The 13270-nt window shown below is 36.6% G+C and overlaps 1 long non-coding RNA gene across 1 annotated transcript in view; it reads left to right on the plus strand.

Annotated features, from left to right (window-relative positions):
* Positions 1 to 7439: 7439 nt before the first annotated feature.
* Positions 7440 to 13270, plus strand: part of LOC138442913 (uncharacterized) — a 168496-nt gene continuing 162665 nt past the window's right edge. The window contains exons 1-2 of the long non-coding RNA XR_011257932.2: positions 7440 to 7853; positions 12686 to 12725. This is a non-coding gene — a long non-coding RNA (uncharacterized lncRNA). The remainder of the gene's footprint in view (positions 7854 to 12685; positions 12726 to 13270) is intronic.

The following is a 13270-nucleotide window of genomic DNA, read 5'->3' on the forward strand; positions in this document are numbered from 1 at the left end:
GTGTATTCACTTTAATGTTTCAATATTGATTTACAAATATTAAACTCACCTAGCAGACTTCAGATACATTCCACTTAGTAATGGTGTAATCTCCTTTTTGGAGAAGGCAATGGCAACCCACTCCAGTACTCTTGCCTGGAAAATCCGATGGGTGGAGGAGCCTGGTAGGCTGCAGTCCATGGGGTCGCTAAGAGTAGGACACGACTGAGCGACTTCACTTTCAATTTTCACTTTCATGCATTGGAGAAGGAAATGGCAACCCACTCCAGTGTTCTTGCCTGGAGGATCCCAGGGACAAAGGAGCCTGGTGGGCTGCCATCTATGAGGTGGCACAGAGTCTGACACGACTGAAGCGACTTAGCTGCAGCAGCAGCAGCAATCTCCTTTTTAAAAATCGCTGTGTTTATTTATTTTTTTAAAAAGTTATTGCATCTATGCTTAGGAGATGTATTGGCCAGTAGTACTCTATTGACTTGCAATAACTTTGATTTTGTTTTTGGCATTAAGTTATCTTTAAATACTTGATAAAATTTACAAATAAAGCTACTTGAAATTCCCTTTGTGGGAATATATATGGAATATATACATATATATATACATATATGTATATATACACACACACATACTACAAACTCATTTTATTTCAAACAGAAGTGAAGATATCTATTTATTGTTAAGTGGAATTTAGTCACGTGCATCTTTCTTGGAATTGATCTATTTAATTTGTTATTGAATCTTGGCATCAATTTGTTTCTAATTTTTTTTTACTCTACTTTTAGTATTTCTTTTGATAAAACATGTCTCACTTTCTTTTTTTTTTAAGTATTGTACTATTTCTTTTTTTAAATTTTTTTTAATTTATTTTTTTAATTTTAAAATCTTTAATTCTTACATGCATTCCCAAACATGAACCCCCCTCCCGCCTCCCTCCCCACAACATCTCTCTGGGTCATCCCCATGCACCAGCCCCAAGCATGCTGCACCCTACGTCAGACATGGACTGGCGATTCAGTTCTTACATGATAGTATACATGTTAGAATTCCCATTCTCCCAAATCATCCCACCCTCTCCCTCTCCCTCTGAGTCCAAAAGTCCGTTATACACATCTGTGTCTTTATTCCTGTCTTGCATACAGGGTCGTCATTGCCATCTTCCTAAATTCCATATATATGTGTTAGTATACTGTATTGGTGTTTTTCTTTCTGGCTTACTTCACTCTGTATAATTGGCTCCAGTTTCATCCATCTCATCAGAACTGATTCAAATGAATTCTTTTTAATGGCTGAGTAATACTCCATTGTGTATATGTACCACAGCTTTCTTATCCATTCATCTGCTGATGGACATCTAGGTTGTTTCCATGTCCTGGCTATTATAAACAGTGCTGCGATGAACATTGGGGTACATGTGTCTCTTTCAATTCTGGTTTCCTCGGTGTGTATGCCCAGCAGTGGGATTGCTGGGTCATAAGGTAGTTCTATTTGCAATTTTTTAAGGAATCTCCACACTGTTCTCCATAGTGGCTGTACTAGTGTGCATTCCCACCAACAGTGTAGGAGGGTTCCCTTTTCTCCACACCCTCTCCAGCATTTATTGCTTGCAGATTTTTGGATCGCAGCCATTCTGACTGGTGTGAAGTGGTACCTCATTGTGGTTTTGATTTGCATTTCTCTAATAATGAGTGATGTTGAGCATCTTTTCATGTGTTTGTTAGCCATCCGTATGTCTTCTTTGGAGAAATGTCTATTTAGTTCTTTGGCCCATTTTTTGATTGGGTCGTTTATTTTTCTGGAGTTGAGCTGCAGAAGTTGCTTGTATATTTTTGAGATTAGTTGATTGTCAGTTGCTTCATTTGCTATTATTTTCTCCCATTCAGAAGGCTGTCTTTTCACCTTGCTTATATTTTCCTTTGTTGTGCAGAAGCTTTTAATTTTAATTAGATCCCATTTGTTTATTTTTGCTTTTATTTCCAGAATTCTGGGAGGTGGATCATAGAGGATCCTGCTGTGATTTATTTCTGAGAGTGTTTTGCCTATATTCTCCTCTAGGAGTTTTATAGTTTCTGATCTTACATTTAGATCTTTAATCCATTTTGAGTTTATATTTGTGTACGGTGTTAGAAAGTGATCTAGTTTCATTCTTTTACAAGTGGTTGACCAGTTTTCCCAGCACCACTTGTTAAAGAGATTGTCTTTACTCCATTGTATATTCTTGCCTCCTTTGTCAAAGATAAGGTGTCCATATGTGTGTGGATTTATTTCTGGGCTTTCTATTTTGTTCCATTGATCTATATGTCTGTCTTTGTGCCAGTACCATACTGTCTTGATGACTGTGGCTTTGTAGTAGAGCCTGAAGTCAGGCAAGTTGATTCCTCCCGTTCCATTCTTCTTTTTCAAGATTGCTTTGGCTATTCGAGGTTTTTTGTATTTCCATACAAATCTTGAAATTATTTGTTCTAGTTCTGCGAAAAATGTGGCTGGTAGCTTGACAGGGATTGCATTGAATTTGTAAATTGCTTTGGGTAGTATACTCATTTTCACTATATTAATTCTTCCGATCCATGAACATGGTATATTTCTCCATCTATTAGTGTCCTCTTTGATTTCTTTCATCAGTGTTTTATAGTTTTCTATATATAGGTCTTTAGTTTCTTTAGGTAGATATATTCCTAAGTATTTTATTCTTTTCGTTGCAATGGTAAATGGAATTGTTTCCCTAATTTCTTTTTCTACTTTCTCATTATTCGTGTATAGGAATGCAAGGGATTTCTGTGTGTTGATTTTATATCCTGCAACTTTACTGTATTCATTGATGAGCTCTAGTAATTTTCTGGTGGAGTCTTTAGGGTTTTCCATGTAGAGGATCATGTCATCTGCAAACAGTGAGAGTTTTACTTCTTCTTTTCCAGTTTGGATTCCTTTTATTTCTTTTTCTGCTCTGATTGCTGTGGCCAAAACTTCCAGAACTATGTTGAATAGTAGCGGTGAAAGTGGACACCCTTGTCTTGTTCCTGACTTTAGGGGAAATGCTTTCAATTTTTCACCATTGAGGATAATGTTTGCTGTGGGTTTGTCATAGATAGCTTTTATTATGTTGAGGTATGTTCCTTCTATTCCTGCTTTCTGGAGAGTTTTTATCATAAATGGATGTTGAATTTTGTCAAAGGCCTTCTCTGCATCTATTGAGATAATCATATGGTTTTTATTTTTCAATTTGTTAATGTGGTGAATTACATTGATTGATTTGCGGATATTGAAGAATCCTTGCATCCCTGGGATAAAGCCCACTTGGTCATGGTGTACGATCTTTTTAATGTGTTGTTGGATTCTGATTGCTAGAATTTTGTTGAGGATTTTTGCATCTATGTTCATCAGTGATATTGGCCTGTAGTTTTCTTTTTTTGTGACATTTTTGTCAGGTTTTGGTATTAGGGTGATGGTGGCCTCATAGAATGAGTTTGGAAGTTTACCTTCCTCTGCAATTTTCTGGAAGAGTTTGAGGAGGATAGGTGTTAGCTCTTCTCGAAATTTTTGGTAGAATTCAGCTGTGAAGCCGTCTGGACCTGGGCTTTTGTTTGCTGGAAGATTTCTGATTACCGTTTCAATTTCCGTGCTTGTGATGGGTCTGTTAAGATTTTCTATTTCTTCCTGGTTCAGTTTTGGAAAATTGTACTTTTCTAAGAATTTGTCCATTTCTTCCACGTTGTCCATTTTATTGGCATACAACTGCTGATAGTAGTCTCTTATGATCCTTTGTATTTCTGTGTTGTCTGTTGTGATCTCTCCATTTTCATTTCTAATTTTATTGATTTGATTTTTCTCTCTTTGCTTCTTGATGAGTCTGGCTAATGGTTTGTCAATTTTATTTATCCTTTCAAAGAACCAGCTTTTGGCTTTGTTGATTTTTGCTATAGTCTCTTTTGTTTCTTTTGCATTTATTTCTGCCCTAATTTTTAAGATTTCTTTCCTTCTACTCACTCTGGGGTTCTCCAACTCTTCCTTTTCTAGTTGCTTTAGTTGTAGAGTTAGGTTGTTTATTTGACTTTTTTCTTGTTTCTTGAGGTATGCCTGTATTGCTATGAACTTTCCTCTTAGCACTGCTTTTATAGTGTCCCACAGGTTTTGGGTTGTTGTGTTTTCATTTTCATTAGTTTCTATGCATGTTTTGATTTCTTTTTTGATTTCTTCTGTGATTTGTTGGTTATTCAGAAGTGTGTTGTTCAACCTCCATATGTTGGAATTTTTAATAGTTTTTCTCCTGTAATTGAGATCTAATCTTAATGCATTATGGTCAGAAAAGATGCTTGGAATGATTTCGATTTTTTTGAATTTATCAAGTTTAGATTTATGGCCCAGGATGTGATCTATCCTGGAGAAGGTTCCATGAGCACTTGAAAAAAAGGTGAAATTCATTGTTTTGGGGTGAAATGTCCTGTAGATATCAATTAGATCTAACTGATCTAATGTATCGTTTAAAGTTTGCGTTTCTTTGTTAATTTTCTGTTTAGTTGATCTGTCCATAGGTGTGAGTGGGGTATTAAAGTCTCCTGCTATTATTGTGTTATTGTTGATTTCCCCTTTCATACTTGTTAGCATTTGTCTTACATATTGTGGTGCTCCTATATTGGGTGCATATATATTTATAATTGTTATATCTTCTTCTTGGATTGTTCCTTTGATCATTATGTAGTGGCCTTCTTTGTCTCTTTTCACAGCCTTTGTTTTAAAGTCTATTTTATCGGATATGAGTATTGCCACTCCTGCTTTCTTTTGGTCTCTATTTGCATGGTATATCTTTTTCCAGCCCTTCACTTTCAGTCTGTATATGTCCCTTGTTTTGAGGTGGGTCTCTTGTAAGCAGCATATAGAGGGGTCTTGTTTTTGTATCCATTCGGTCAGTCTTTGTCTTTTGGTTGGGACGTTCAACCCATTTACGTTTAAGGTGATTATTGATAAGTATGATCCCGTTACCATTTACTTTGTTGTTTTGGGTTTGGGTTTATACACCCTTTTCGTGTTTCCTTTCTAGAGAATATCCTTTAGAATTTGTTGGAGAGCTGGTTTGGTGGTGCTGAATTCTCTCAGCTTTTGCTTGTCTGTAAAGCTTTTGATTTCTCCTTCGTATTTGAATGAGATCCTTGCTGGGTACAGTAATCTGGGCTGTAGGTTATTGTCTTTCATCACTTTAAGTATGTCTTGCCATTCTCTCCTGGCCTGAAGAGTTTCTATTGAAAGATCAGCTGTTATCCTTATGGGAATCCCCTTGTGTGTTATTTGTTGTTTTTCCCTTGCTGCTTTTAATATTTGTTCTTTGTGTTTGATCTTTGTTAATTTGATTAATATGTGTCTTGGGGTGTTTCGCCTTGGGTTAATCCTATTTGGAACTCTCTGTGTTTCTTGGACTTGGGTGATTATTTCCTTCCCCATTTTAGGGAAGTTTTCAACTATTATCTCCTCAAGGATTTTCTCATGATCTTTCTTTCTGTCTTCTTCTTCTGGGACTCCAATAATTCGAATGTTGGAGTGTTTCATATTGTCCTGGAGGTCTCTGAGATTGTCCTCATTTCTTTTAATTCATTTTTCTTGTTTCCTCTCTGATTCATTTATTTCTACCATTCTATCTTCTATTTCACTAATCCTATCTTCTGCCTCCGTTATTCTACTAATTGTTGCCTCCAGAGTGTTTCTGATCTCATTTATTGCATTATTCATTATATTTTGACTCTTTTTTATTTCTTCTAGGTCCTTGTTACACCTTTCTTGCATCTTCTCAATCTTTGTCTCTAGGCTATTTATCTGTGATTCCATTTTGATTTCAAGATTTTGGATCATTTTCACTATCAATATTCGGAATTCCTTCTCCGGTAGATTCCCTACTTCTTCCTCTTTTGTTTGGTTTGGTGGGCAACTCTCCTGTTCCTTTACCTGCTGTGTATTCCTCTGTCTCTTCATCTTGGTTATATTGCTGCGTTTGGGGTGGCCTTTTTAAATTCTGGTAATTTGTGGAGTTCTCTTTATTATGGAGCTTCCTCACTTTGGGTGGGGTTCTATCAGTGGCTTGTCAAGGTTTCCTGGTTAGGGAGGCTTGTGTTGGAGTTTTGGTGGGTGGAGCTGGGTTTCTTCTCTCTGGAGTGCAGTGGAGTAACCCGTGATGGGTTACAAGACATCAAAGGTTTTGGGATAATTTTGAGCTGCCTGTATATTGAAGCTCAGGGGATTGTTTCTGTGTTGCTGGAGAATTTGCGTGGTATGTCTTGTTTTGGAACTTGTTGGCCCTTGGGTAGAGCTTGGTTTCGGTGTAGGTATGAAGGCATTAGATGGGCTCCTATTGCTTAATGTTCCCTGAATTCAAGAGTTCTCTAATGTTTTCAGGCTTTGGATTTAAGCCTCCTGCTTCTGGTTTTCAGTTTTATTTTTACAGTAGCCACTAGACTTCTCCATCTATACAGCACCGATGATAAAACATCTAGGTTAAAGATGAAAAGTTTCTCCACATTGAGGGACACTCAGAGAGGTTCACTGGGTTATAAGGAGAAGAGAAGATGGAGGAGGTAGTTAGAGGTAACTGGAATGAGATGCGGTGAGATCAAAAGAGAAGAGAGCAAACTAGCCAGTAGTCACTTCCTTATGTGCGCTCTATAGTCTGGACCGCTCAGGGGTATTTACAGAGTTATACGGGGAAGAGGAGAGGGAGGAAGTGGACAGAGGTGACCAGGAGGATCAGAGAGAGGAATGAGTAGGAGAGAGACAAATCCTGCCAGTAACCTGTTCCTTAGGTGTTCCCCACCGTCTGGAACACACAGAGATTCACAGAGTTGGATAGAGGTGAGATGGGAGGGAAAAGAGACAGAGGCCACCTGGTGGAGAAAAAGGAGAGTTCAGAGGAGGAGAGAGTGGTCAAGCCAGTAATCTCCCTCTCAGGTAAACTGGGGTAGTGAAGATTGGGTTTTTAAATGTGCAAAATTGGCAATAAACACCTAAGAGCAAAGATTAAAACTCTAGAGTAGAGGTTGGATTTTCAAAGATACAATATTAAAGAGAAGCAGAAGGAAAAAGGAAGAAAGAAAAAAAAAAGAAAGAAAAAGAATTATTAAAAAACAAACAAACAAACAGACAAACAATCTAAAAAAAAAAAAAATCAACAACCATCCAAAGACTATATATGGTGTTTTCCTTAAAAAAAAAAAAAAAAAAAAAGGTCTTTAAAAAAATAGTAATAATAGGTTATAGAAATAAAAATTAGAGGAGAAATAGAAGACTTAACAATTTAAAAAAAGTTATAAAAAAAAGCAAAAAAAAAAAGGGGGAATGCTTTTAAAAATATTAAAAAAATATATATCTAGCCCTTTCTGGTGTTATGCGCCGTGTGGGATCACTTCCAAGGTGGTTCCCTCTGATTAACTTCTTCTGTTTGCTGGTTTTTTAGGCTCACTAGTTCAGTCGCGCTGTGGGGAGGGGGGATGCTGCAAACAAATAGCACTGTCGTGTGCACACAGTATCTCTGCTCCGCTTGACCTGTCCTTTCTCGCGGCGCACAAACCGCTCCGGTTCTACGATGCTCAGCCGGGAACCGTCTGGGGCCGGCCCTAGGCTGCGTGCACTTCCCCGGTCCAAGCCGCTCAGGTTCGGCGCTCAGGCAGCCCTCAGAGGCACAGATTCGGCTGGAACTGCGCTTTGTGCCCTTCCCAGGTCCGAGTAGCTCAGGAGTTTGGCAAGCGCGGTCGCCGCGGCTTGTCACCTTTTCTGCCGCTGCTGCTCAGCTTTCTGGGTGGACCGCTGGCACACCCCGTGAGGCAGATTGTGACTGTCCAGCACCCCCAGAAGTCTTAGCAAAGGAGCCTGCTTGCAGTTAGGTAAGTAAAGTCTCTCCGGGTCTGCAATTGCCCCTTTCCAGACCTTACGGCTCTGGCTGCCTGTCCCCGGCGGGGGATGGTCTGCAGCCGGCTTTTTCCGTTCCGTCCTTTGTTCTGTGCTCGGTCCTGGCGGGGTCTTATGTTCGAGCTTTTCGCATGGTAGCTATCCCACAGTCCCATGTCTCACTTTCTAATTTGTTTTTTCTTCTCAATTTTTTTTTTCCTAATCACTTTGTCTAGAGGTTTATCAGTGTTATTGAACTATTTTGGTTTCTTTGTTTTTTCTATCCTTTTTTTCTATTTTCTATTTTGTTGATTTCCATTCTGATCTTTACTCTTTCCTTTCTCTTCCTCACTATGGATTTCACTTGCTGTTTTTGTCCAATTTATTAGATGTAACTTAACGTCTTTGACTTAAAGTTTTTCTCCTTCTGAAATGGGTATTTAATGTTATATCTCTATCTAACTGCCTCTCACTAATATTGATGTTTTGTTTTCATTTCCTAACTTCCTTTTTATGTTTTCAACTTGGGTTATTTTGTTTTTTGTTTTATAGTTTTCAAATATTTGGAGATCTTTTAAGTATCTTATATTAATATATAATTCAGTTTTGTCAGAGGCCTTTTTCTATTTTATTTTGTATAGTTTCTTTTGCTATGTAGGTGTTAAAACTCATGAAAACCGAAATTTGCTAATCTATATTTCAGCAATTTCTAATCTGCTGTGAACCGCATTCAGTATTCTTAAACATTTCATCTAGATATAGTTTCATCTAGATGTAGTTTTCATCTGCAGTAGTCCTATTTATGTCTATTTTATATTTTCTTTGTCTCTATATAACATGTACTAAGCTTCTTAAGCATGTGGAATAAAGTCATAATTATTGTTTTAATGTCTTTGTTACTATTTATATAATCCCTATTATCTCTGGGTGGTTTAAATTGGTTGATAGTGGATCAAATTTTTCTGCTGTTTTGTATAATGTAATTTTTAATGGGATACCAGATGTTTTTAAATTTTACTTTGATGGATACAGGATATTTTCTACTCCCAAAATATTATTAAGCTTTCATTTTGGATCCATTTAAGATCTTTTTGGATCTTTTACTTTAAGTTTCTTAGTAGAGTATTGAGCAATGGTTAATCTGGAACTAAAATTCCCCCAATATAGAGGAAAAATACTCCTCAGAACTCTACCTAATGTCTCATGAATTATAAATTGTGAGGTTTTCTCTCCAACTAATGGCAGAAGGAATTGTTCTTGGCCGCTGAGATATAGATATCGTTTATAGTGCAACAGGCCAGAAATTTCTACTGCTTTGGAAATTTCAGAAATGCTGCTTTAAAAAATGAATGCATATTTATGCTAAATAATCATTGTACAGGTTTTATAGTTTTACTTGTGCATACCAATTTTCATCCTTTTCTTACAATGAAATGAATTATTGGTTTATGTATAGAAAATATATATACTTAAAGGTTGATGAGAAGGGTAAGTATATTTGGTTCCCCATCCAATTGTTTTATATGTAAGAAGAAATTCTCTAGTTATAATTGGAAAGGAAGGAATTTGAAATCTTTATATGATAAATAAGTCTCATGCAGTATTCAAAGTCATAAGTGAATATAATCAGATTTCTTTCACTATTTTATCTAAAAATTAATTTTTACTGCTTATATCTTATGTGTTTCTCCCCATTCCATGAAACAAATTATAATGAAAACTTCTAAACCATATAGCACTCTGCTCTGTGTGTGTGTGTTTAATCCTAATTAAAATGAAGAGTAGAAGCTCTGAGTCATTAAAAAAGACAAGTAGTTAGAGCCTGCTTTTTAGAAACCTGAATCTTGAGAGTTGAAAGGAAAAAATAAAAGCGAAACTACAAGCTAATTTCTTTGTCTCTTTTGTCTCTGTTTCTATTCAACTTCTCCTTTTATTCTTGTTCACATTTACTTTTTTTCTTTGTTCCTATTTTTTTAATTTTCTATAGTGTTTTAAATTTGGTCTTTTTTAACATTGTTCCTCTTTTTTTTTTTTTTTAGTTCGCCTTCCTCTTATCTGATCTTTGTAGATCCTTGTCCTATAGATGTCTAATTGCCATGATTTCATCATAAAAATCAATGAATTTTTATCAGAAATATACTGCATTAAACATTAACTCCTCAAATCAGGAATCACATTGAACTATTTTAGTGGTAAAAATGAAACAGCCACAGGAAGCATATTTGCCTTTATCTCTTGTTTAAGCTAATGAACCCTGTGCTGAAGTACAATTTTAATTATTAGCTCTTTCATGCATCCAAGAAATTATTAATTTAAAAAAAGTAGTAAAGGATTCTTTACTTAAGATGAGCAAGCCAAGGATGGTAAAGCTAATATTTATGCCCAAAGGACTTTAGTTATTTCTTATCTGTTCCAGTCTTACAGCGGAATTGCTCTCTCTGTCATAGTCAGCGAGGTCCTGAAAAGGAGATAGGAAAGATGGTTTTTTAAGCAATATCACTGGCAAAAAATATTTTGCAATATGTGTAATTTCCAATGTGAACCAAGCTCCTTATCTTTTTATAGAAGAATTCACACTAGTTTGTATTTAGAAGTATTGCGTGCTTTCAGGCACTGTCTTGTCTGGCTCTTTGCCATCCCATGGACTGTAGCCCACTAGGTTCCTCTGTACATGGAATTTTCTGGGAAGACTGAAGTGGGTTGCCATTTCCTACTCCCAGGTATCTTCCAGACCCAGGGATAAAACTTACATCTCCTGTATTGGCAGGTGAGTTCTTTACCACTAGTGCCCCCTGGGAAGCTACTGTGAGATAATGGATATGTCTCTTGTATTGCAGGTGGATTACCACTGAGCCATGTTGATGTATGGCAAAACCAATACAATATTGTACTTAGCCTCCAGTTAAAATAAATAAATTTAAATTTTAAAAAAATATTTAAAAAATAAGTATTATTGAACCATATATTCAAATATTATTGATGAAGTCAAAAATCACATCATCCACAAAGACAAAGAATGCATCTTATCATTCTAGGGCTGCTATAAAAAATATCAGGAACCAGTGGCTTAAAAACCAAGCATTTATCTCTCTCAGTTCTAGAGGCTAGAGGGTCCATGATCAAACTTTCAGCCATTTGGCATCTGATGAGAGTCTTCTGCTTGATTGACAGATGGCTGCCTTCTTGCTGTATCCTCATATGACCAAGAGAAAGAGATTATCTCTAGAGTGTCTCTTCTTATAAGGACACTAATCCCACTCATGTAGGCTTCACTCTCATGATATACTTTCTTCCCAAAGGCCTTACTTCCAAGACCATCATACTGGGTTGAGAGCTTCAGTATATGAATGTTAAATGGCTATATATATCCAATCCATGGTAGGGTACCATTTAGTAACAAATTCCCACAAAATACTTTATACTTAAATACAGTCAGTGAATCATTTCTGTTCAGATCACTCAGTCATGTTTGACTCTTTGCCACCCATAGACCGCAGCACACCAGGCTTCCCTGTCCATCACCAACTCCCAGAACTTACTCAAACTCATGTCCATTGTGTCGGTGGTGCCATCTAATCATCTCATCCTCTGTCATCCCCTTCTCCTCCTGCCTTCAATCTTTCCCAGCATCAGGGTCTTTTCCAATGAGTCAGTTATTTTCATCAGGTGGCCAAAGTATTGGAACTTCAGCCTCAGTATCAGTACTTCCAATGAATATTCAGGACTGATTTCCTTTAGGATAGACTGATTTCATCTCCTTGAAGTCCAAGGGACTCTCAAGAGTCTTTTCCCACACCTGAGTTCAAAAGCATCAGATTTTTGTTGCTCAACTTTCTTTATGGTCAAACTCTTTCATCCATACATGACTACTGGAAAAACCATAGCTTTGACTAGATGAAACTTTGTTGGCAAAGTAACGTCTCTGCTTTTATACACCATCTAGGTTTGTCATAGCTTTCCTTCTAAGGAATAAGCATCTTTTAATTTCATGGCTGCAGTCACCATGCACACTGACTTTGGAGCCCAAGTAAATAAAATCGGTCACTGTTGTCATTATTTCCTCATCTATTTGCCATGAAGTGAAGGGACCGGATGACATGATCTTAGTTTTTTGAATGTTGAGGTTTAAGCCAACTTTTTCACTTTCCTCTTTCACACTCATCAAGAAGCTCTGCAGTTCTTCTTTGCTTTCTGCCATAAGGGTAGTGTCATCTGCATATCCGAGACTATTGATATTACTCCCAGCAATCTTGATTCCAGCTTGTGCTTCATAGAGCCCGACATTTCCCATGATGTACTCAGCATATAAGTTAAATAAGCAGGGTGACAATATACAGCCTTGATGTACTCCTTTCCCAATTTGAAACCAGTCCATTTTTCCATGTCTGGTTCTAACTGTTGCTTTTTGACCTGCATACGGATTTCTCAGCAAGCAGGTAAGGTGATATGGTACTCCCATCTCTTAAGAATTTCCACAGTTTGTTGTGATCCATGCAGTGAATATTCACTTATAAAATGAATGCATAGTTTGAATAAATAAACAGTAAAAAATATATAGAAAAAGATCAGTTCTTTTTATTGTCTCAATATTTACATTTGCCATCTTGACCTTAGATGCAAAACAACAACAAAATGGTGTTAGTATCCCAGATGTGATTTATTGGCCTTTATTTAAGTTATCCGTCTATTTCCTATATTCATTTTGAAGATCTTTTCAAGGGCTTAAGTGGAGAAATAGAATAAGTGACTATTGCTCATGAGTGACAGTATTTCAATGAATAGGCAAAAATTTTACCTATTGATTTTTTTACCTTTTTTTTTCCTTTAGGATTGGTGTTATCTCTTTGCAGTCCAAGGTAATAAAATAGGTAATAATTTTTTTTTTTACCTGTCGATTTCGTACCTATTTTCAATAGGTAAAAATTTTATCCCATTTGTACCTACCACAAGGATAGACAGTCATTCCTTTTCAGATACCACATTACTCATGACATGGCCTACAGATACCAAGGACATGCAGCCATGAAAGCATGGAAACACACATTACTCCTTCTTTAACATCTCACCACAAATTATACTAGGGATATCCACTTAAACCAGGTAGCTTTCATAAGGCTGGACAGTATAAAATCACTTCCAATAGCCTTGTTTCCAAATTAACCCTGCATTTTGATTCATCACTTGGCAGACCCATACAGTAAGTTACCCACAGAAGCAAATATTTTTCCTATCCACTCTCATTTTTGAAGAAAAGATATAGTCACCAAATTTTGGCACATTACCTAATATATATTTTGTGCTTAAACAAATACAAAGTTTCATTTTTAAAAATTTCTTCTTTTATTACCCTGAAAACATAAAAATGATGATAATAAACACATATTTACCATTTAATTTTGTGTCTTTATTAATA

The sequence above is a fragment of the Ovis canadensis genome, chromosome 6 (genome assembly GCF_042477335.2).
Source record: "Ovis canadensis isolate MfBH-ARS-UI-01 breed Bighorn chromosome 6, ARS-UI_OviCan_v2, whole genome shotgun sequence".
In the NCBI taxonomy this organism is placed as follows: domain Eukaryota; kingdom Metazoa; phylum Chordata; class Mammalia; order Artiodactyla; family Bovidae; genus Ovis; species Ovis canadensis.